The sequence below is a fragment of the Aulonocara sp. 'chitande type north' Nkhata Bay genome, linkage group LG17 (genome assembly GCF_057382095.1).
Source record: "Aulonocara sp. 'chitande type north' Nkhata Bay isolate Kocher_YH1m ecotype deep benthic linkage group LG17, A_spYH_male_GT1.1, whole genome shotgun sequence".
Taxonomy (NCBI): domain Eukaryota; kingdom Metazoa; phylum Chordata; class Actinopteri; order Cichliformes; family Cichlidae; genus Aulonocara; species Aulonocara sp. 'chitande type north' Nkhata Bay.
The window spans coordinates 36,820,720-36,846,873 of record NC_141360.1 but is presented as its reverse complement, the minus strand read 5'-3'; the positions used below and the strand labels follow the sequence as shown (position 1 = coordinate 36,846,873).

At 41.6% G+C, this 26,154-nt stretch overlaps 1 long non-coding RNA gene across 2 annotated transcripts in view; it reads right to left on the bottom strand.

The window, feature by feature from the left end:
- The window catches only part of LOC147310525 (uncharacterized), an 84,498-nt gene extending 63,095 nt beyond the window's left edge, over nt 1–21,403 (bottom strand). For both annotated transcript variants that reach the window (XR_015125890.1, XR_015125891.1), the window contains exons 1-2: nt 21,331–21,403; nt 17,507–17,627 (exon numbers count right to left, since the gene is read on the bottom strand). This is a non-coding gene — a long non-coding RNA (uncharacterized LOC147310525). The remainder of the gene's footprint in view (nt 1–17,506; nt 17,628–21,330) is intronic.
- Nucleotides 21,404–26,154: the final 4,751 nt, after the last annotated feature.

Below are 26,154 nucleotides of genomic sequence, written 5' to 3'. Positions count from 1 at the left end.
TATTAAAACCTCTGTGGCAACTTTTTTTTTAAATTATAGGTTACTGTAATATGTCTCAAGACTGTTGAAATTGTCATAGTTCTGATCGAGATTCATCAAAGGCTTCTCAATTAGGAGACGTCTCAGTTGACACCAGAGAGCTTTTCAATCTAATGAAGTACCTCACATTATGGCCCTGCTAGTAAATTATTCAACTAAACTCCTAACGGGGGATGGATCGGAAGACAGACAGAGGGGGGAAAAAAAATGAAAATGAAAGAAGTCTCCTCATCATTTTCAATTCATCACCTTTCTTCCATATTGCCCTGCAGATCACAGAGAATATTCACCTAATCAGATTTATGATTTATCCCATTTAAATTCAGTCGACTTTCTCAAACGCTGAGAGATGGCGGGTGGAGAAGAGGCTGAGAAAGAAAGGTGCAATTTATAATCTACAAAAGAAAGACAATATGTGGGTGACCTCTATTTGAATGAATAAAGATTGGCTTTTTAAAATGTTTCACTATTGCACTATTTCTAATGAGCTTAAATGATCAGCAGATAAGTGTCTCAGACTCAGAAATCACAAGTCAGTTTCTTCTGATATGTACTATTAAAGGAAGACTATGGGACTTCAAAATCAGCAATGCTGGTATAAAAGTAAAGCTATCATGCCATTATGTTATCACTGCTATCTTATACCACTGAGAATTTTATCATTGTGTAAATTCATGTTATCTCACAAAATGACTCAAGGACAACCTTCTACTATTTTAGATTTACTTCCTTCTAAATGACTGTGATTATGTTACAAAACTGTAACCCAGACAAAAGTGTCTGGGTTACACAATCCTTTAGCCAAATTCAAATAGAAACAACAATACATGAATAACAGGGCATGGTCTTTTTCAAGTCACTTTTATTAAATGTCAAATAATACAAACTTGACGCAGAAGAAAAATGAGTGTAATTTGACAAACTGAATGCACATCCATTACTTTGTGTACACGGCAGCACTTAATGTCTCGCGCACGTGCATGTTTTTATTGATTTGTAAATATCTGAACCATTTATTCAGCATGTGCATGAAATTCTAAAAAGAATATGTAATCTCAGCCGCCCGCTGTAATTAATTTGTTTTGGACAAATCACTTCATCATGTTTGTTTGAAAGTAAAAAAGGAATGAATGTCAAAAACTTTGCTCCATAGTACCGCAAGTGGTTGAAAACTTCCCAAGGTAACTTTAAAAGCAGAATTCACCCAAAGAGGTTTATTTAAATCATCAAAATTAATGTGGTCTAAGGAGCTTTCTTAGGCCCCAGTCATGGCTACCGCTGGCCACTAGGGAATATTTGTTTTTCCCCACAGGTTATTATTGGGGAAGTTGTTGCTGGAAGTCACTGTGAAGTTAAAGACCAGTCAGTCGCCCCCTGATAAGGATTCAAGGATTTATTGTCATTCACATCACATGTTTACATGAGGTGGAATGAAGTTACATACACATGGTCCCAGAGCGAAAAGAAAAAGAATAAAGAAACAGAATTTTAAAAAGTAATAAATAAATAGTTTAAAAAATAGAATGACAAGTAATAAAATAATACAATAAATATTGTGCAACAACCCGAGTACCAGTATGAAGTATCCAGTTGTTGTTAGGTAAAAATTATGTATTGTTGGTGAGTGGCTGTTGGTTGTTGCAGGACATGCAATGGGTCAAAAGGAGGTATATGGTGGTGCAAAAAACAAAAAAAGCTCTTTGGTCGTTAGCAAGTTGCAGCAGTCTCCCATAGTTTGCATGGAAGATGCCAACTTGTCTGCAAACATTAGCAAACTGCTCACCAAGCAGTAGCGAAACTGCAAAAAGCATGACACAAATCTGAACTAGAGATTGTTCAACTTTAAAGTAAAAACTGTACATCACCACTGAAACAGACATGCTAGAAAAAGCACGACTTTTACTTCAAAGTTGATCGTTTTCTGTTTCCATTTGGCATCTCACTTTTTTCTTTTTTTTACAAGTGTCACTGCCTCTCGGTGGTTAGTTTGATGGTGTTTAGACACAAATCTGGATCTTTCATGCAAACTACAGGTGATCATGCCAACCTGATAGCAACCGAAGCGATCACAAGCAGGTTTGTGATGCAGCAACCTTTTTGCAACCAGTTTCACGCAGCAACAGCCTCATGCATCATGTTACCTTTAACGGCTCAAACTGAGGAATTGAAGAACTACCATAAAACTTTACAGGCACAGGCTTCCCAAATCTTTCTAAAAAGAATCACCTCTTTATATGAATTATTTTAAGAGCTGGTTTTCTAGCCTGATCGACAGCAAACACAAATTAACCAACTGGAACAGCTTTTTGTCTGCATTTGGGATCTACATCTGTGGATATCTGCCAGCTCATCACTGGCCTACCAGTCCACACACAATGGTTTGTTTGCATGTGTGAGACAGAATACCTGGATAATCAGCAGTAAAACACAGTGGAGGATTACCCCACGGATCATCATGGTGCAAGTCACCAATTTGTTAATTTGTTATTCATTGTAACTTGAGTACACAGACAGGGAAAAGCATAGGCAAAAATACAACAAGAGCATCCAAAGGACAACACACCTCTGGGACACTGGTGCTGCATTCACGGCTTTGCTGGCAACCAGTGGTGTTTCCACGATTTTTTAAATAGGTGGCACAGAGAGGGAATCACAATATTTCATCAGAAATAAAATGAGTGCAGAAAATTGGAGTAGAAAATATTTGGGCACAATTTTCAAACAGGCATTGCTGCATAGCATAATATAGTGTAATATTCAAAGGAGCTTGTGTAACATAGTTAAATAGAGTTGAAGTTAAATCCCGCTAAATGGGACATTGGCGCCACCTACTGTCGAAAAAGTGACCCTGCAATATTCACAAAGGGCAAGGGATTCTGGGTAATCCTCAGAATAATGGAGGATTCCTGCGAGGTAAGGAATGCGCAAATGTCGTGGGGAGGAAAAATCATATCGCAGGCTGTTAAAGTAATACAGTCTGACCCGATTATTTTTGTTGTTTATACATCATTTGTTGCGGGTCATTTCTCCAGTCTTTATGTTGAACTGAGTGCACGTTTATGTGAGATTTCTTTATTGGGAGGAGAGGAAACAAAATGGGAGCATAGTTAGCTAACTCTGTTGTTGCTTTCCCGTTTAGATTTTGTGCTGATTGCCCACGACATTAAAAAGAGAGCATTCTAACCATTGCCTTTTTGTTGTGAATGCAGGTATGTGACTGTGCCACACTGTTTAGAGAATTTACATTGTTTCATGTACAGCTTTAAAATATATTTCTATATTCCTTTCATTTGGGAAATTTAACATGCAATGTTAATGGTGTTGAAGTTTTTCTATTTTGGTTGTATAAATTTACCACTATACGATCACACTGCAAGTGGAAATGTAATCCTCAGAATAATGGAGGATTCCTGCGAGATTTTGTGCTGATTGCCCACGACATTAAAAAGAGAGCATTCTAACCATTGCCTTTTTGTTGTGAATGCAGACCAGAGAAGACACTACACAGAGGTCACATTGGTGCCATGACTCGTTCGTGACGCTGCTGAATCGGGCTGGTGTCCTCTCGTCGCAGCATCATCGTGGAGCATCAGCTTCCTTATTGTTTAGTCTGTTGGGTAACGGAATCAAACTTTGGGGACTGTTGGACATACTTTTATATTGGCTTTGTATATTGCCATATTGTATTAAGTCCACCTTAGCTCTATTAATATTCTGCTAGATATGGATCTAAGTTACTCTGATGACACCCCAAATGTGACTCCCCTTGTTGTGGGTAGGGGCAAAGGGTTCACAACTGTTCCTTTTTCACTGGGTGACTGTCGGGTGGGGCATAGAGCAGCAGATAGTTCTTGTGAGCTGGTGGCTGAGTCGCAGTCAGTACAGTGCACTAAGTCATCTACCTCAGACCCCCCAATAACTGATGTGAGTCTAGTCGACCAAATGAGCGACATTGTGCAGCAAATTGGGCAACGCCTGGCTGATAGCATTCTGTCACACCTGACTACGCCACACACTTCGAGCCCTGCATCTGCTACATATACATGTCCTGAGGTGGCGCAGGAAACAACAGATCTCCCCTCCAGCCGCTCACTAGATCTCTCTCAAGTCCAGCTGGTGGCTCCACGACAGGTTAAAGACCCACCTGTGTTTCGGGGGGAGAGTTCGGACTCATTGTCTGTTGATGAGTGGCAGGAAGCCATGCAGAGTTACATAAAGAAGAGTGCCATTCTTCCAGAAAACCAAGCTGAGGAGATTTTGATGCATCTGAGAGGCAGGGCAAAAGATGTTGTGAAATTTGGTGTGAGGAATGGTGGAATTGATGTCCAGCATAATCCACAAGCTATCTACAGACTTCTGCACAAACATTTTAGTTCCACCCAGTGCTCGTCTGTGCCCCTGGCTGACTTTTATTCCACCCTGCCGAAGGACCGAGAGGATCCATATGAGTACTGGCTGAGGCTGAACAAGGCTGCTGATGTTGTTGGCAACTGTCTTAAGGAGCAGGGGAAATCTTTTGAGAACTCTGGTGTGGAGGTTGCACACATGTTCATCAGACACTGCCCCTGCAGAGACTTGGCTCTTATTTTTAGAACCAAAACATGTGATAAATGGTCAGCTCGTGAAGTTCAGGAGGTACTGGATGAGTATCACCTGGGTAAGGGGTTCCAGTCTCCTCCACAGACGGGTAACTGTGTCTATGTGAATAAGGCAGAGGTTAGCACAAATGGTACTCCTTGTTTGGCTGACCATGAGCAGAGGTCAGCTGTGAGTCAGGATGGCTCTGCTATTGAGAGGTTGATCAGCATGCTAGAGAAGGTGCTGCTTCAAGGCCCAGGCTATGCTCGAGCTAATGCCAGGCGACAGAGTGCCCGACTGCCGAGAATACCGGGCTTAGATGACACACCATGTTCCATCTGCAGAGATAGCTCCCACTCCACACTCACGCACTGTCGGGAAAACAGATTGTGCTTCATGTGTCACCTACCTGGTCATTCGAGACGTAACTGCCCAGAGGGCAAGTGTACTCCTTCCAGTGGTCATCAGGGAAACTGAACGATCTGCGTGGAGGGGAGGACAGCGCAGATCCAGCAAGTAAGCCTCCCATCTTGGATGTGACTGATATTAATGATTATGACACTTTGTATTCTACTTACAGTGGCATTGTCCCGCCAAATAAAACACTGATTGCACAGGGCTTGCATAGGCTCTCAAACACTGATAGTTTATTCTACTCTGCAGTGACTACTAGTGGTGGACAAGTTCTTAAAGCATTAGTGGACAGTGGCTCTATGGCGTGCACCATAAGTGAGACAGTTGATGAGAAACTTTCACAATCGATACCTGATATTGAGAGACGTTCAGCTGAAGACGTTGTCATTGTTGGTTGTGGGGGTCAATATATGGCTTTAAGGTGGTGATTCCTGTTCTGGTGGTTCCGGGCCAGGCTGATGACATGATTCTGGGCAGCAATGCGATAAAGTGGCTTATTTCACAGTTAAAAATGACTGTTGGTACCCAGGATGATGCTTTCCCTCATTTGGCAACTTTGCTGTCCTATTCTGATGACTGTGGTGGCAGAGCAATGCCTCCAAGTTTCGGCACTGCAAAGCTTAAGAGACGCATCACCTTGCAGCCCTTGTCTGAACATTTAGTGTGGGCTAAGCTGCCTGCTCCTGATGCCTCAGCGGTGGGAAGTGCTGTCATTATTGAACCCACTCAGTCTCGATCCAAACCTGCACAGATCCTAGTGGGGCGAGTTGTCACTTCCTTGTTTGGGGATGGTTGGGTCCCTGTTAAAGTGGTGAATCCCTCCGACAAGCCCCTCACTCTCAGGAGAAATGCTAAGGTTGCTGATGTGTCCCCCTGTCTTTCTGTGCAGGACTTACCTGAACCTGTTCAAATTCGATCCAGTACACAATACACACAGAACTCGTCGCCCGCACCGAGATCAGAAGCGGAGATGTCACAGCGCTTGTGTGATTTGGGCCTGCAGGACCTGGACCTCTCGTCCTGTGAAGTTTCCCCAGAATGGAGAGATAGGCTGCTGCGACTCATTGAGCAGTATGAGTCCATCTTTTCAAGGCACAAAATGGACTGCGGTGAGGCTGCTGACTTTGTCCACAGAATCCGCCTGGTGGATGACAAGCCCTTCAGACTGCCATACAGACGGGTTCCACCATGCCATTACGAGAAGCTTCGCACTGCCCTAGATGAGATGGAGGAGTCAGGGATAATCCGTAAGTCCCAGAGTGAATTCTCATCCCCCCTTGTCTTAGTTGTTAAGCCAAATGGTGACCTGCGCATATGCAATGACTTTAGATGGTTAAATGCAAGAACAGTTAAAGATGCACATCCATTGCCTCATCAGTCAGACGCCCTCGCAGCACTTGGTGGGAATGTTTTTTTTTTCTACAATGGATCTCACATCGGGGTTTTACAATGTCAGACTCCACGAGGACGACAAAAAATACACGGCATTCTCCTCCCCATTTGGCCTTCATGAATATAACAGGATGCCTCAAGGCCTGACAAATAGTCCTGCTACTTTTATGCGGATGATGATGTCCATTTTTGGTGATGAGAACTTCACAAGTTTGTTGTGTTATCTGGATGACCTTATGGTCTATGCCCCATCCGAACAGGTGGCTCTTGAACGTCTGCAGATGGTTTTCTCACGACTTTCTGCCAACAACCTGAAGCTCGCACCAAAGAAATGCCACTTTCTTCAGCGGTCTGTGAAGTTCCTGGGACACATCATATGTGGTGAGGGTGTGAAAACAGACCCAAGTAAAGTGCAGGCTATAGACAATGTGGAGGAAGCAGACCTGATGGAGTCTGACGGGGTGACACCATGTGCAAGGAAAATCAGATCCTTCCTGGGGATGGTTCTCTACTACCATCATTTTATCGAGCGGTGCTCTGCAAAAGCTAAGCCACTGTTTGATCTTGTGGCTGAACCAGCTGCGCTATGCAAGAGAGGTAGAGGCCGTAAGCCTAAATTTAAAAGGGGCCACGTGAAGCTGTCTCCGGCTGACTGGACTGATGAGTGCAGGGAAGCATTCAAGGCCCTAAAACATGAACTTGTGCATAGTGTCACATTAGCCCATCCAGATTTTACTGCGCCCTTTCTCCTTGCAGTTGATGCTTCCTTTGACGGCCTTGGAGCCGTCCTCTCACAGTTGCCCCCTGATGGTAGCATCGCCAGACCAGTGGCATTCGCCAGTAAGACCCTGTCACACTCTCAGCTAAACTATCCAGCGCATCGTTTGGAGTTTCTTGCTCTGAAATGGGCAGTCTGTGACAAGTTTAGCCATTGGCTGAAAGGGAGCCACTTCACAGTGTGGACGGACAATAACCCGCTGACATACATCTTAACCAAGCCTAGGTTAGATGCATGTGAGCAACGATGGGTTTCAAAGCTTGCAGCATACAGTTTTGAACTGAAGTATGTCCCTGGCACCAAAAATGTTGTCGCGGATGCATTGAGTAGAGAGCCATTTGTCCAGTCGTGCATAGGCCACAGGCTAGTCACTGAACCTTATGCTGCCCTATTGAACCAAATGCACGGTCTGGTGGATGGGACTGTGCAGGATATGTTTCGGTGTGCTGCAAACTGCCAGTTGGTTGTGGATCAGTCTGAGGAAGGAGCTACAACTATCCTAGCTAACCCTCAAGGTTCTCTCTCGTCACAGGATGTTTCTGCTGTGTTGGCTGCACATGACACTGGTGGTATCAGCCATGTGAGAGGTGTGGGATCTGATATCCCTCAGGTTCCAACTATTGCCCGTCCAGCCTGTACGCCGAGAAGTGAACTCGCTAACCTGCAGGAACAAGATGAGGTTTTGGGCAGAGTTTTCTTTTATGTCCGGCGTCACAAGAGGCCCACCAGGCATGAACGTGCTAGCGAGTCCCGTGGTGTAATGAAATTACTCAGACATTGGTCCAGACTCTTGATTAAAGATGGTATGTTGTATAAAGTGAAGAAAGACAGGAACATGAACGTGACGATTTACCAGTTTGTTGTCCCAGACACTCTGAAGACTGAAGTTCTCCGAGGCATCCATGATACGGCGGGTCATCAGGGCCAAGTCCGCACCCTGTCTCTTGCAAGGCAGAGATTCTTTTGGACAGGGATGGAGCGTGACATCATCAATCATGTGAAAGGCTGTTTTCGTTGTGTGGTTGGGAAAACCCCAGAGCCGAATGACCGTGCCACACTGGAGAGCATTTGTACCACTGAACCGATGGAGCTAGTCTGCATCGACTTCTGGACTGCTGAACAGACTGACAAGAAGTGCGTTGATGTTTTGGTTGTCACAGACCATTTTTCCAAATTAGCGCATGCATTCCCTTGTAAGAATCAGTCTGCCAAGCAGGTTGCTCGCCGCCTGTGGAATGACTTTTTCTGTGTGTACGGCTTTCCCAGACGTATACACTCTGATCAAGGAGCCAACTTTGAGAGTCAACTCATTAAGGAGCTCCTGGACATGGCTGGCATCCAGAAATCACACACCACTCCTTACCACCCAATGGGGAATGGTATTGTCGAGCGATACAACAGGACCTTGGGAAATATGATACGGGCTTTGCCCCCTCAATCCAAAGCCAGGTGGCCGCAAATGCTTCAGATGTTGACGTTCTGCTACAATTGCACTGAACATGAAACAACAGGTTTCGCACCTTTTTTTCTCGTATTTGGGAGAATTCCTCGTCTGCCTGTTGATGTTGTTGTGCCGTTGTTGACCACGGTGAATTTGTCGCCCATTTGAAGCGTGACCTGTCTGAGGCTGCCCGCATTGCCAGGCAGAACAGCCGTATTGCCCAGGCTCGCCAGGCGAGGAATTATGACCGCAAGGCTAAGGGTGCGCCCCTCTCAGTCGGTGACAGAGTCTTGCTTGCTAATCGTGGTGAGAGAGGAAAGAGGAAGATCGCTGACAAATGGGAATCCACAGTTTTTGAGGTGGCGTCTGTGAAACCTGACATCAATGTGTACCACATCAGAGACCCTGTGACTCTCAGGGAAAAAGTTGTTCACCGAAACCTACTACTTCCTGTGAGTTTCATTCCTGCAGGAAACGAGTGCATACCAGTGTCAACCTGCCCCTCGGTTGCGGATAGTGGACAAGGTGAACCAGAACTTCCAGGTGATGTGCAGGATGGTGAGACGAAGACGGTTCGCTGGCTCATGCAGATGGACCAAGCAAGTGACAGGGACTCTGCGGTTGGTCAACCTGGTTGTTCTCTTGGTGCGGCTTTCAGCGTCCCAACCTCTGAGGCAGAATCGACTGTGGCCCCGCCTGCTGGGTGTGACCCGTTGGTTTCCCGGTTGCCCTCCCCTGCCCCCTCTATTGAATCTGTTGTGTCCCGGAGTGCCTCCTCGCAGCTTCTGGCGGGAGATGCTCCACATGTCCTTTCCCCTGAGCTTGTGACTGACACACGACTGAGTACAGGGGACCGTGTAGTGCGTACACAGCCACCACCTCTTTGTACTAGATCAGGTAGACCTGTGAAACCTCCAACACGTCTCATTTGTGAGATCAATGAACAACAGGTTGATGATTCAGTGTCGACAGTTGACTCCTTGTTTTCATTTGTGCGAAATATGTTTTCAGGATAGATTACTAGCCGTTTTGCAAATGTGCTGTTACTCAGAACGTTTTGGGTAATACCTGCGTGGAGCAATGTTCACATCATGGGAGGTGTATACGGCATCTTTCATATCTGGGTTGGCAGGGGAATTGGCCGCTCTCTTGCTTGCCTTATTCCATATGGAAAGTTTTTTTAACTGACTTGAACTATCTTGTGCTCCCACGGTCACACTGTTATGTTTTATGCATTGGAAGTTTCTGTTTTTCTGTTGTCATGCCCCAATTTAGCAGGATTTAAGGGGGGTGTGTGTAACATAGTTAAATAGAGTTGAAGTTAAATCCCGCTAAATGGGACATTGGCGCCACCTACTGTCGAAAAAGTGACCCTGCAATATTCACAAAGGGCAAGGGATTCTGGGTAATCCTCAGAATAATGAAGGATTCCTGCGAGGTAAGGAATGCGCAAATGTCGTGGGGAGGAAAAATCATATCGCAGGCTGTTAAAGTAATACAGTCTGACCCGATTATTTTTGTTGTTTATACATCATTTGTTGCGGGTCATTTCTCCAGTCTTTATGTTGAACTGAGTGCACGTTTATGTGAGATTTCTTTATTGGGAGGAGAGGAAACAAAATGGGAGCATAGTTAGCTAACTCTGTTGTTGCTTTCCCGTTTAGATTTTGTGCTGATTGCCCACGACATTAAAAAGAGAGCATTCTAACCATTGCCTTTTTGTTGTGAATGCAGGTATGTGACTGTGCCACACTGTTTAGAGAATTTACATTGTTTCATGTACAGCTTTAAAATATATTTCTATATTCCTTTCATTTGGGAAATTTAACATGCAATGTTAATGGTGTTGAAGTTTTTCTATTTTGGTTGTATAAATTTACCACTATACGATCACACTGCAAGTGGAAATGTAATCCTCAGAATAATGGAGGATTCCTGCGAGATTTTGTGCTGATTGCCCACGACATTAAAAAGAGAGCATTCTAACCATTGCCTTTTTGTTGTGAATGCAGACCAGAGAAGACACTACACAGAGGTCACACTTGCAAAGAAAAGCGTCTGGACTTCTTTAAGTTACTTGAAGACGTTTCACCTCTCATCCGAGAAGCTTCTTCAGTTCTAAGGTCAAATGGTGGGGAGTCCCAGATTTAAACCTAGTGGGAGTATCCCCCCACAGAGGGACAAAAGGACCCCCTGATGATCCTCTAATCGCCTGAGCCAAGGTGTGAAACTGGGTGTGGGTCCCAATCAGTCAGGTTTCACAAAGAGCGCACCCAAAAGTCTGGCTGATTGGGACCCACACCCAGTTTCACACCTTGGCTCAGGCGATTAGAGGATCATCAGGGGGTCCTTTTGTCCCTCTGTGGGGGGATACTCCCACTAGGTTTATATCTGGGACTCTCCACCATTTGACCTTAGAACTGAAGAAGCTTCTCGGATGAGAGGTGAAACGTCTTCAAGTAACTTAAAGAAGTCCAGACGCTTTTCTTTGCAAGCTCCTTTGACTACGATGACCTGGATGACTGAGAACCTTCACAGACATAGTGTAATATTAATGTTAATGATTTAGGGGTAGCTTGAGCTAGAATACTGCAATTTACCAATAGAACGATGAGTAACTAAAATTTAAAATAAATGATATAGAGCAAAATGTCAAAATTTGCATTCAAATAATAATATGAGTATAAGCTGAAAGTAATCTAACACAAAGCGACTTAGATACATATAAATATATATATTTATATGCATTTATAAATCTAAAATACCTATTTTTGATATATTAGTCTGTACTTCAGTAAAGTACTTGGATAAATGTTAGAGGTGGGCAAACTGATTAAAGTATTGATACTATTAACTAACACTGGTTCTGTATGTAGCTCATTAAATTATGTTATACAGAAATAATTTTTAAAATATACTTATAACATGAAATATAAAAAAAATGACTAAACCTTTTTGTGTAGCTGGATAGTGTAGTGGTAAGACTACACACCTCTGGACCTGGAGACACCCCATGCTAAAACCCAAGCCCTGGAATGGCGTGGCTACATCTGCAGTTCAGACACAAGCATTTCACTACACGTTGTACTGTATATGTGACAAATTAAATTGAAGACTATCTCATATTTTTATAACCGTAGGTCAGATTTAAACAATTTGCTCCACAGTGCTTTAGAGGCAGGCACATTTACATTCCAGATGTGAATTGATGTATTAACTAATTATTATGGAAAGTGAAATGCTCAGTGATTTCGTGTTATTCGAAATTTGGCAAATTGATGATTCCTACAAATCACAACACACTGCCCTCTGCTACATATACTGCCTTTACCAGTTAAAATATTGATATCTGCATTGATATTAGCAATACTGGCCCTGTATTTACTTCGTGTTGAATCTATACCCAAATTTCTAATGTTGCACAGCTCTAGTAAATATACTAAGTTGCTTTCCTGCTGGAAGGCAACAAATCCATGCCCTCATTCAGTGTTGTTGAACATTGTAAGCTTAACAGTATTACTGTCCAATGCTATTGGTCATGGGGCACCACTGGAGCCAATCATTTTTCAGGGTTAGCCATCCTCTGCCCTTTGGACTGGCCCATACTACTGAATGTGGAGTAAATGACTGGGAACAAAAAATAGTGTAAGTATCTTCAAACATGAAAAAAGCCAGTAAATGAACCAAACCGCAGCAAAAACATCCTGTTTCGCTTTGAGATAAATGATAGATTATGTATCAGAGATATGTGACACCATCAGATTCTCTTTTTTTTGGACTAGTGATAACATTGAACAGCGTAACTGAGACACTGTGCTTATGTATGTGGATATATTCCCTTAATGATACAAAACTACCCTCTGAGCTGCAAAGCCCACTTTATGATTATAAAAGACACACTATAGAAAGACCGTGTTTCTTCAGTGGCACTGCATGACAGAAATCTGTTTTCCTAGTTCTAAATTGGATTAGTGAGACGTTCTCCCACCGAGTGTGGAGAGAGAAGCAGGCATGTGGAAAACGCTCCTCACTAAGATGAATCGTCTGTGCGACACAAATCATGCTGAAAGGCATAGCTGCTTTTATTGTGGGCCACCATGCGAGGATGACAAAACTAAACCCAGACACAAATTCATATACAAAAAGGAATACATGGGGACATGTGGCCTCCCCACACAAGGAAAAAGGCAAACAGATACGGGGAGAGAGAAAAAAAAGAAAAAAGAGTGAGCGTCTACAAACTCAATCACACAGAAATATCCCAAACTTAAATGTACACAAGCACAGCTGGGCTCCTTCACAATAGAAAGGGTGTGAAATTAGTCCAGGGCATGTTGCACTGTGGGAAGGCTTTTAACACATGCCTGGACACCGGCGAGAGGTCACAACCCCTTCCTGTGAGCTGGTCATCGCTGCTCAAAAGGCCAGTTGAAAACAATTAGCTTGGTCATCTCTCGCTCAGAACCACATCCCGAAGGAGCTTCAGTTCTGCTGGCAGAATCTTTGAGCTCAATGGGGAGCCGAACTTGGGTTCAGTTGAGTTAACGTTCACGTCAAGCACCAGAACGTGTATTGTGTTGGTGCCAGATGGGCCTATGTGAGTATTTCTGAAACTGCTGGAATTTTCAAGCACCACAGTCAGAAGCCACCTTGCTGATAAGAGGTCAGAAAGACTACAGGAACTCAGACGGTGGTGGTGGTGATGGTGTGAAGGTGTTGGGAATGGTTTCTTGGCACCATTTGGGTTTCACAAATTGTTATCTCCAGATGGCTACTTCCAGTTTGACAACACACCGTGTCACACATCTCAAAGGGTTTCATGACAATGAAGCAGATTTCAGTTCATGTGGCAGAATGGGAGATTGGCAGAATTTCTCAGAGATTGTGATCCATATTAACATGATAATATCTCATAGTTAGTTTTTCAGCTGTCCCAGATATGCTCTAATGGAGTGAGATCTGGTGTCTGTTGAGGCCATTTGAGTACTGCAAACTTTTTGTCATGTTGAAGAAGCCAGTTAAGGATGATTTGAGCTGCCATCGTTGGATGGGTACACTGTGGCCATGAAGTGATATGGTTAGCAGCAATACTCAGGTAGGCTGTGGAGTTTAACTTGTGCTTGTTTTGTACTGAGGAGATTAAAGTGTGCCAATGAAATCTCTCTCACACTATCATGCGAAAGTTGATAGTGAGACTCATCAGACCAGGCTACAGTTTTCCTGCCTTCTCTTGTCCAATTTTGTTGAGGCCATGTGAATTGTAGCCTCAGTTTCCAGTTCTTAACTGACATGAGTGGTACTCAGTGTGGTCTTCTGCAGCTGTAGCCCATCTGCTTCAAGGTTTGACATGTTGTGCATTCTGAGAAGCCCTTCTGCATACCTCAGTTATAACAAAGTGATTATTTCAGTTATTGTTGTTTTCCCATGAGCTTGTAGCATTCTCACTTGATATTTCCTCATTTTTGATCATTCTCTGTAAACCCTAGAAATATCTGTGTGGGAGAATCATACTAGATCACCAGTTTGTGGAACTTCAGCACATGATCTTGACATCTCAACATGGCCTTAACACATTGAGTGAACATAGCAGTTAAACAAGTATACCTAATAAAGTGGCCCTTGAGAGTATTTGCACAATGTATGCATTGTTTGCATACACTGTTAATATTTAACATATTGCAGATACAGTCTGTTTCTTATGAATAATCGGCTATATTATTTGATATATAAACTATTATAATGGTTATAAAGGTAATGGTTATAAAGAAATGATGTAATGGTAATGTAATTGTCAGTAAAAGACAATGTAATTCACTGCCACTGAAGATTCTGAGTATGAGATGAACATCATGTCATTTTTGTTCTGCTCCTCTCCTGTTAGCCAGCGTAATTTGTAAAATGCCACAACAAAGCAATGACAGCCATCAGCCCCTCTAAGCTACACAAATTTTATTAAAATCTAATCACTGGCATCCAAGTTATTGTGGGTGACATTTGGGTGAAAAGACCAGGGTCGATCCGTAGCGTCTCTCCTGATTTCATTGTGGGGGACAATTATGATGTTGATCTAATCCCATTTTGTGTCTTGCCTAGATGCATGACTGTTAGATTTAGCAAATGCTAGGTGTCCTTGAGGAAGGTTTTGAGCATCTACTTCAGGAATTCTCCAGAAACTAAAACCCCAGTATTGACAAAATAAAGTCACATGCTTTCCTCTTGACCCAAAAAACACCTGATACATGTTTGAAACCAAATATTCAGCACACACCTTTGAAGCTTAGACAATTCCAAATCACCTTCATTGAGTGAAGGTTATCTACTCAATCTCAAAGCGTAGAGTAGGGGTTTTTTTCCTGCACGAAAAACAAACAAACAAAACGTCCTGTCCTATTATGCATTTAGCAGAGGTGTTGGCTTGTAACTGCTGAACTGCTACAAAGAAGCAGATTTAAGGTTCAGATAAAAAAACAGCAAAGGTGAACTTTGAAAACTAAAGTGCATAAAGAGAATATTTCATGCAAAGCTATCAAAGAGTTGCCTTCTTACAGTTCATTTGTGACGTTTAAAAGAGTTACAGTGAGAAGCCACGAAGTTCTATAAACATTTGGTTGTGGCTCAATAGTTTTTCCATTAGATTTAACACAAAGACTTAACATGATATGAGGCACTGTCAGCTGCAATACCAATCATGTAGTTTCACTATCGTGTTTGGTACACCGTTTACAGGGAGTTAATGAAACTTTTGAAAAGGGGCATTGAGGTGCATTGCTTTTTTTTTGTAAATAGTGTTTCAGCATAAATGTGGCTTTTTAATATTGATAATTTAGTTTTAGTCGCTTTTATTTTTGGAGTTTAAAGTTTTAATACTGGCTGTTGTTTAGAAGAGTAAATTCTCCTGCTTCTAGGTTAAATCTGAAGCTTCAGCCAGCAGCCAGGTTAACACAAAGACATTACAGTGCCTGGCATAGGACACCCAGCTTTAAGACTAATTGCTGTTGTTACATTTCGATTATGTATGGCTCAAACAAACCAGCTATAATGTGGTCGTTTGTGCTGTTTAACAAGTGGATTTTGTTTTTACCACTGGGTATAGCCAGGGTATTTTCTGCTTTTCCCATCTCTAGAGCTATCCAAGCAATTCTAACCACATACCACCTGCAGCTTCATGTTTAATATTTTATGATTTTATGGAAAAGCAGATTTTCTAAAGTACCATGCTATTTCTTTACATTCATAAAATGGTAAATGGCCTGTATTTATATAGCGCTTTACTAGTCCCTAAGGACCCCAAAGCGCTTTACATATCCAGTCATCCACCCATTCACACACACGTGATGGCAAGCTACATTGTAGCCACAGCCACCCTGGGGCGCACTGACAGAGGCGAGGCTGCCGGACACTGGCGCCACCGGGCCCTCTGACCACCACCAGTAGGCAACGGGTGAAGTGTCTTGCCCAAGGACACAACGACCGAGACTGTCCAAGCCGGGGCTCGAACCGGCAACCTTCCGATTACAAGGCGAACTCCCAACTCTTGAGCCACGATCGCCCCATAAAAGGTTAAATGCTGGGTGCTGTGATACTATAAATGCACCAGAAAAGTAATAGTAATGCCTGCAGTTCACAAGCAGTATCAGACTCCTCCAGTGTTACCCACAATTGCCTGTTTGAAGTAAGTATCTGCCAGCTGCAAAGAGTAGAGTGCACATTTTGGGATTAAGAAGACAAGTAAAAGTCTTGAGTTGATAATCAAATCTCATTCAGCAAATTGCATCAGACTTGGCATGAAACAACTTTCACTATTTTTCTATATCTCAAAAATGGATATGTGTCTTTATAATGGGATATCTGAAGATAACTTATTGTTCAAAAGCTTAAAGTTTAACACTAAAGCTGCTTGAGCCTCTGTAGAAGCCATGCCTCTTATATTTCAACACAGTTGAAGAGACACATAAGCTACAGATATCTTAAACTAAGGCTATAAGATTGCATGAGAAAGGAAACTTCTCATCGTCACGCTCGCAGGAGATCGTGATTAGAAACAAATGATGGGACTGAAAACTTTAACAACAATATTGTCATTCACGTTTGTGCAGCAATATATACACAATGTCTTGCATTGCTAAACAAATGCATTCAGTGTAAAGCCTACAGTTCAGTTTTAATTTGAAAACACTTATAATAAAATGCATCAGGACACATTTGGACATTAGAAAAAAAATTAAATAAATAAATAAATCTTAAAAACACCAAAAACACGCAACCTGAGCAGACAAAGAAATGTAAACCAGCCTAGCATTAACAAAAGCTGGATGGTTAGTGGTTTGAATGGGAGTGGCATTGCACATGAGATGTTGCCACAATTATGCTTTGTTTTTGACATAATTGCTTTGAAGACAGAAACCAGGTCTGCAGCCACTCGCTGTCAGTTGCTGTCCTCAAACTGACTTTGTTGACCATCTGCCATCACCTATTCAAAAGATCTTTTGTTTTACCCAAATCTACACTTGTATTTTTTTTTTTATTTGTCTGGTGTTTTCTTTACTGTTAAATTTCTTCCACAATAAGAGTCTTCAAATTCTATTTATATTTGAGAGAATTACCAAAACTTGCACTTGAATATCTTAAAAGATATTCTCTTCCATTCCAAGAGCTGTCTGCCTGAGTCTATTAAACTCCAGACTTAGCAGGGCCTGTCTGACAGTGGAGGGCAGGTGGATTTAAAACCTCTCTATAACCCTGTCAATGAAGGAACTTCACTTTCCTTGTGTGTGCGCATGTGCATGTGTGTGTGAGGTTGTGTAGGCATAGGTGGTGTGTGCGCATTAGTTCCCATGTGCCAAGCGTGTGAGTGAATGACTCACCTCCAGTGACGGTCTGGGATTGCAGAAAAAGAAAGACAGGGCTGGAGGTTAATCTGAGGTTGGTACAGTTCATCAGATTCCTGAAGTGATGTGTGGCAGCTGCGGGAGCAGCAAGCGGAGCCTGGAGAGGTGAATACAGAACTGCAGAATCAACAACACTGACTAATAATAGCCATCCTCACTTTGCACAGAGGTAAACAACAAACTTAAGACATATCTGACAACTGGAAACACTGTTAAAGGTGCACTAACTACTCTGTTTCTATTTAAAAGGCAGAAAAACCACACAGGTTATCCAAGTTTTCTCTGCCACGTGAGCCTTTTGCAGGCAAGTACATGACTGGGAAGACAGTGAGTACAACAGTGATTTGACAGTTTCTGCCCAAACATTAATGCCATCAGTGACACTCAGCAATAGACTGACTATGGTATGCAGCAGCTTTTTTCTTTTAGCAGTGCGTTTCCATGAGGATCTTCAGGAAACAAAAGCAAGCAAAAGTTGAATTGAATCCATGAAATATTTTACAGTTCAAAATCTACTTGCATTTCTTGTAGGAGGTTCCAGTTTTTCATTATAAGTTCATGACATGTAAATCCATTTGGCCTGCACAGTTTTAAGTGAAATAATGCAATATGCATTGCATTACATACATTATATAATAGCACTAACAAACCTAATGTTATTAGTTTTTAAAAAAAATAAAGTGTATATATATATATATATATATATATATATATATACACACACACACACACACACACACACACACACACACACACACACACACACACACACACACACATATATAGCCTACTTATTTTCTGTCTGTTTTACAGTATGTGACTGACAGACACGCACTTTGAAATTATTACTATGTTTATAAAAAAAATGGAACATTTCTGTGCTATTGAAATTAAAATTTAAATAATCATCCAGTTCCGTGGATAAGATTGCTCATTCCTTAAAATCTTTGTTGGAATTATTTTTAAAAAATAAATCATATTGCTATTAAAAATATAGTCCTGTAAACACTTTTTAAATATACAGCTTTCTGTTCTCTTTCTCTTTATATAGTGAAAACAATTTTACTCTCTACTTACTCACCTTACCCACCTCGAGAGAGGGGAGGTAAGGAAAGCAAGAAGAGGCATTGAACTAGCTGTTTCTAAAAGAGGAGACAAAAAGGGAAAGAGCCAGCCTTTATGGGGCTGTGCTGGAGAGGCTAGCTGTGTCAGAGAGAAGCAGAAGGAGGCAGAAAAAAGTGTTTGCCCCAGAGTCAGAGCAGCAGCAGATAAACAACCTGCAAGCATAAAAGTCGGGAAGGCAGGAGATCTCCAGCATCACTGACATAGATCTTGTACGCGGGGTGGGAGCTTGTCCTCACTTGTACTTTGTGTTTAATGCTAATTATCAATGCTGGCATGCAATCCCACTAAAATACAGCGCGGGATGTGATAAACAGTATACAGTACCTAGCCTTTAGCTCAGAGCGCCTCTGTTTTTAAGTGCTCACAGAGCTGTTAGCGCTGTTGTTCCTAATCTTATTAACTGAATACTTACCAGCTAAACAACAAAAGTAAAAATCAATTATTACGCTGTAATATCAGGAGCGCACTTTAAGCCGAAAACCTCTTTTCACCATTAACCTGTAACAAAATAAAATAAAATAAAAAACAGGAATGCTGTTTGAACACTGTCAGCTTTTTGTTAAGCATGTGTGCAGCATTTATGGCAACAGCAGAAAATGAGCAAATGCAAAAAGCCATTCACAATAAGACTACTAAGCCTCCAGAAGCACAGCCTCTTTAGCCTCAATATGAAAAGACCCACAGTCAGACCTGGTATGTGCTCTTTTGGATTACAGAAAAATCCTAGGGAAAAAAAAAAAAAAAAAGATTACTGCACCTCTTAGCCAACGTACATGCAATGAGAAAGCTGAATGAATGAATAATTATGGCAAAGAGGGCCTGAAGGAAGGTGAAGAGAATAATGGAGGGAGAAAGGGTGAGGTTGAAGGGGTGGTAGGACTGCAAAATTGGTATTTAAAGTGCAAACAACAGAGCATTTGTGAACTGTATGGTAAGATATGAGTTTGTCTCGGTGATGCATGCAGCTATCGAAACATTTCCCTTTCATATTTACTCAAAAGAGCCTTTGAAAAATCTGAAGAGGGAAGCTCAGTAAATAAGTTTTACAAGAACAGCAGTTGTGAGTGAAAAAAAAAAAAACAACCCTCTCTTTATGACAAAGAATGAACACGCTGAAGTCGGTTTACAGTGAGATCAATGGAGCGTTCAAATAATTGACTAAAAGTTTGTGAAATAAACAGATGAACAAGGCTCATATTGAATTAAGATTTTTCTTCATTTTAATGCTTTGTTTACTTTTGGGCAGAAATGCTGCAGTGAAATCCTCGAGTTACAGTGCAATTCAGATTCCACAGGGAGCTCAATTATATTGATTTTACTGTGAGCAAAATGAAGAGTACCCCAAACACATGGTGGCATTCATGTTATGTGTATTCCAAAAGCGAATGTGGGAATAGTACATAAGAGCTTTTTTTTTTCTGTCATATGTGTACTGTGACAGTGGTCAGTGCTGACATTAAACATGGCTAGCCCCGCCCACCTGCTTTTTAAACCTTCTGTTTACTGGGACCAGCCAATTAGAAGAAAGTTGGCTTAACAGGAGGGGGAAGGACATTAAAGTGGCTTGTCTCAGATAATGGATGAACTGAAGGGTTGCACAAAGGCTCTGTACAAGATTGTTTTGAACTGCAAAGAGCCACACGACTAGAGTCTAAGAATAAAAATAATGAGCTGGGAAAGAGCATAATAACTCCCCTTCAGCAGCAGCAGCTGTGACTATCCAATTCAGCTGCCATTGCATACAAGTCATGAGAAGCAAGAATTTGGTATATAACTTCTACACCTTGTTTTGCAGACTTTATTACTTTTTTCATTTTGATCAGATGTTTTCACTGATTTTATAAAATTAGCTTTTTTCCCCGACCATAAAATGATCTCCCTTATGAAAACTTCAGAGCTGAGCTGTCAAAGTTATTTCAACAGGTGAAAAACAGTGAGTGCACATTCCAACAGGAAATGTTCAGACTTGGCTCTGTAATTACCAGCTTGTGAAAAATATACAGTCATGTGCAAAACTCTAAGCCACCCCTTATTTCTTAATATTATGCTTCCAACTAGGCCAGACTTGATGTGTTGTCTAGGCTTTCAAAGTGTTTCTTGGCTGTTTGTTCACTCAGTTGCAGTCCAGTCTTTGTTAAGTCTCTTAACACTGACCTATGAATCACGCAGGCATATAAAAGACACTTAACTCCAGGGATAAATCAGTATTGTGTCTACATGTAACACACAAGTTAGCAAAAGCATATCATTTTGTTCTTCAGTTTAATCCAAGTAAGACACAGTTTGCATAAATACATTAATATTGTTACTCCAGCAAGATTCTCAAAGTGCTATTAGTTTTAAAAAAAAAAGGCATGATCTGCAGCATAAATGGTCTCAGTGGCTGTTAAGAAGCGTATTTTATAGAAGGTAAACTGAGAGAAAAGGCTGAGGGATGCCACCTGAATGCAAAACACACTCATAAAATGAGTGGCAACATGTCTCATGAATCTAAATTTGAAATTTGGTTGAAATCAATATGTACAGATGAGGTAGAGAGAGAGGCGCAACAGCGAGTGTCTACATCTACAGCCATCTGTAAAATAGGGTGGAGACTTTCAGCCAGTGGCAGTGGAGATCTTGTCAAAGTTGATAGAATTATGAACACAGAAAAGTACCTTCAGATTTTTACCCACCAAGCAATACGACATGTGAAGCGTCTGATTGGCAGCATCTTCATTTTTCATGACAATGATCCCAAACAGTAAAAGGCATACCTGAATAGAAAAAACACACACAATGGAACACTTTCAGTCATGGATCGTTCTCCCAGGAGCCCAAATTTCAACATTATTCAAGCAGAGAGCAAGTGGAACAAAAGGCAGCCAATATTTAAAGAAGACCTTTGAATGTGTTTCAAGAAGCCTGGAGGACTATTCCTGAAGACTACTTAAAGAAATGACAATAAAGGTTGGCTAAAAGAGTTCACGGCTTATTAAAGAATAAAGTTGGTCACCCCAGGTCTTTGCTTTCAAGCTTGTTAAGACTGTACAAACTCTGTCTTTGCCTTTTATACTGTGGTTTTATGTATGATTGTACATTTCAATAAATCTTTGCACCCGTTTCCTATCTAACCAAATATAAAGAAACATGGGTGGCTCAAGACTTTTGCACAGTACTGTATACTATATGAATAAGAGTATATATGGATGTAAATATTTGTTACCTATGCAGAGTTTGTACAATGTTGGCTCAATTCAAATGAACTGATCACTTCTAACACAATAACTATCAGTGCACTTCCTGCAATCAGCACGGCACACTGGATAATCTACTAAATGTGCAAAGCGCATCTTAAATGACAGGAAGTGTGCTTCCAGGCAGCCATAACAAATAACGTGCACAGTGCCAGAGTCAGAAAGCCTGTCACATTATATTCTAAATGCTCAGTAAATCTGCCTCTGTGAGCTTACGTCAAGCAATTGTAGATTTTTAACAGCAGCGTTATAAATCAATGACAGGGGCAGATCAGAGGGTTACCTTGAAGATAAAGGCCAAAATTAAAAACTGTTGAATGAATGAATCTATAGTACCAAATGGCAAACAATGCAAGCGCCCAGATTAGAGCCAACTTCCTCTGTATTTGTTTTGCCATAAGTGACAGCATAAATGAGTAATTGAGTTAGTTCAAGAGCTTTCGGTGCACTTGATATATAAACAAAAAAAAACTTTTTGAAGAGTCCACCCTTCACAGCTGGGAGCCTTATCTTCAAAAGAGTGCCAGCACTGGGGCGCCACTCTGCAGGGCAAGAAAATACCAGAACATCTTACACCCTCCACATCAAAATGCAACAAATGAAAGGCATGAAATTCTCTCTGTGAGGAGCCCCAACCCTCACAGACCACACCATCAGGTGAGGGTGCAGTCAAGCTGTCTGGTAAATACAACTCTGCTTCTCCTGGCGATCCCAGTCTTTCTGCCAAGAATCTTGTTCTTGGTTATTTTAATTCTGTTCCCTCTCCAGGATACACACCTCTTCCACACAAACAATCTTCACTTTTTTCTCACATTCACTCCCTCCGACACATGCCCCTCCTGTTTTTCTTTGCTTTAAAAAAAAACCCAAAATCAACCTGACGCCCCCCCTCCTTTCTCGTCTATTTCTCTCTCCTGTGCATGCCGTAGTGTTTTGCCACGGCTCTTACCTTTTCCCCTGTAGGGCTGTGTGTCTGCTGTAATGAATTGTACTTAATTGCCAACTGGGACCCACAGCCTTAAATATAATTCTCAGGACACTTAACCCGGGTCACAATGAATGATAAACACACCTTAATAAATGGGCTTGTGCTCAGAGCAGAGAAGAAAACCATTTTTCTCTCAAGGCCCTACCACAGGTAGGCAGACACACAGAGGGTATTGTAAATAATTGCAGAAATAATTGGTACTTTTAAACACATAATCCAATTTTCACACTTTGAGGGCATATTCACATAACACTGCCATGCCTATTCACCTGAAACAGAACTGAAAATAAAGTGAACAAAGCTTAATTTAGCCCTCTGCGTTAAATCTATGTGGCGTCTACAACAAGAGCAGCTAACACTGTTGCCAACATATGCAGGTGCATGGTGTACCTGGGTTGCTGGGTGATTTTGCTGAGAAAGCCAGAACTGGTGGTGGAGTTCCTCTCTTTCAGGTCATGCTTTTCCTTTCAGTCAACTCAAAAAATAGCATCCGAAGGTGTTCTACCACTCATCGCCCAAAGAATCTGGAGTGTTTGTCATGTAACTGTGTGTGGAGCAGGCAGATAGGACCAAATGCAGACTTTCAGAGGCAACATGTGAACTCAAAAAAACTCCGCTTTATTGCTGGCACAAGTCAATACAGAAACTAAACTAGGACCAGAACACACAGCCAGGTATGAGGGAGATCACAGCACTGGACAGAAGAAAACAAAGGGCTTAAATACACAGGGATTGACGAGGGAACAGGAAACACATGGGGAACACAGCTGGGGCAAATTACACTCAACGAGATAGAGGACGGAAAGCTAAACATAACACATGAGACGAGGTACCTTCAAAGTAAGAGAAGGAAAACAAAACCTGGTGCACACAGACAGGAGACCACCAAAGTAAAACAGGAAGTAACCGGAACACAGAAATGCAGACAGACACGCCGAGACATGACTGGGGAAACATGGATAAACATGACAGGCAGGGGGGAACAGAATGAAACATGAAGAGGGAAGCAAGACACAAAACTCACAAATACAAACACAGACACACAGAAAGAGACACAGAGGGCAAACATACGAGAGGGAATCTAATAAACAAAAGCTAAACAGAACAATATTGGCACTATAGAATAAACTCAAGACTAACAAAGTGGACTTAAACATAAATCATAATACAAAATGAGAAAAACACAAGAAAACTCTAAACCCTGGGTCAAATGACAGAAGACCACGACAGTGTTCACCTTTCCAAAAACCAAAAACTTTGTGAGCAAAGGAGCAAGAAATGGTTTCTCTGCTTTACCATAAGCCACAAATGTGAGCTGCCTACAAGTTATAAGAAAAAAATATTTAGTATTGAAAAATCCACTGCATTAGAATTTGATTACCTTAGCTTTGGTCCTGTATGCTATATTACACTCAATGACAGTTTCATTAGGTACACTTATTTAATTGGTTATTGACACAAATATCTATCAGCCCATCGCCCATGGCAACAACTTAATGCACTTAAGCATGTAGGTTCAAACTGGGAATTAGAATTAGGAAGGCGATCCTAAGTGATTCTAAATATGGCATGTTTATTGGTTGCAGATGAGTTGGTCTGAGTATTTCAGAATCTGCTGATCTACTGGGATTTTCCCATATAGCCATCTCTAGAGTTCACAAAGAATGGTAAAAAAAAAAAAATAGAAACTAGCCCTTGAGCAGCAGTTCACTGGGTGAAAATGCCTCGTTAATGCCAAATTTAAGAGGAGAATAGCCAGACTGCTTTAAGATGACAGAAAGGCAACAATGACTCAAATAACCAGTTGTTTTAACCAACATATGCAGAAGAGCATTTTTCAATGCACAACACATTGAACGCTGAAGCAGACTGGATACAGCAGCAAAAGACCAAACCATGTCCTATTTCTGTGATCTAGGAACAGGACCCCGAGGCTACAATTCACAAAACCGCACTAGAATTGGACAACAAAAGATTCGAAAAACATTGCCTGCTCAGATAAATCTTTCTGAATCATCCTTCAGAACGTAGGGTCAGAATCTGGAGTATTGTTTATACACCACAGACTACCTAGTTATCGTTGCTGACCATGTTATTGTATGTCCATCCCTTTATGACCACAGAGTACCCATCTTCTGATGGCTGCTTCAGGCAGGATAACACACAATATCACAAATGTCAGATAATCTCAATCTGGTTCTTCGGACATGGCATGAGTTCACTCTACTTAAATGGCTTCCACAGTCCCCAGAGCTCAAGCCAATAGAGCAACTTTGGGATTTTGCTGAAACATGAGATTCACATCATTTCTCAAGTAACGTGGATACATATGGATTCAATGTACAAACAACAGAGCATAAATGTAGAATATCTTAGAATGATATTCTAATATTAGGAATAACTGTCTCTGTCCTGAAACAGAGATAATCCATGTAGCCTGTGTTCACTACCCACTATCTATCCACTATCCTGTGATGTCATGCACTGATTTGTTTTAACGCCTCCAGTTTGGCATTAGTTGCCCATCGCCATTTTATTTCATAACCAGATGAGGGGTGAATCTGACTGAAAAACTAAGGACTTGCCCATCACAATGTATCCAGACCCTGAAGCATACTTTGATTTATTAGTTATTTTATTAGAAAAGGGACAATCATTTACCTTAATGAGCATCATGCTCTATTGAAGTAGATGTGAATTAGCAATTGGGATCATAAAATTACTCTGAGAATGTTTTCTGAAGTATGGAGCAGTTGGTTTCTTTTTTTTTAATCAGAAGTGTCATTGTAACCAGAAGTGATGCCACCTGCTGGCCATTAAAAGAGATTCATCTCACCTGCCAGAGCTCAACATTATGTCCACCATAGCTGGACTGGCCATCATGCCCGATGGTGATTTTTCGTTTTTATGGGCCGATGGGGGTTTTTTTTCCGTTTTTTTCCGTAATGGTATAAACACTGAAAGGTGGTGGATTGGCCAGATGCTGGGAGGTGTGTAAAAATAACTCAATTGTTTGGTGGTGGCTATTGTGGAGCTTCCACAGATTCAGTAACATTAGCAAGTGGTGGAGGCCAGCAGATGCAACACGCTGGCAGGTGGATGACGGAAAGGCAGGAGGAGCAGAGACCCGAGGCGGTGAACTGAACTTCAGGTAAGAAGTTATGACCTGCAGTCTATCTGGGTCAGATATAAACCAAGTTTAGGTGGAGTTTATTTTCGTTATGCTCACTTTTTACAGTCAGTTACAATAACTCGTACTGCGTACTAGCTAGCAT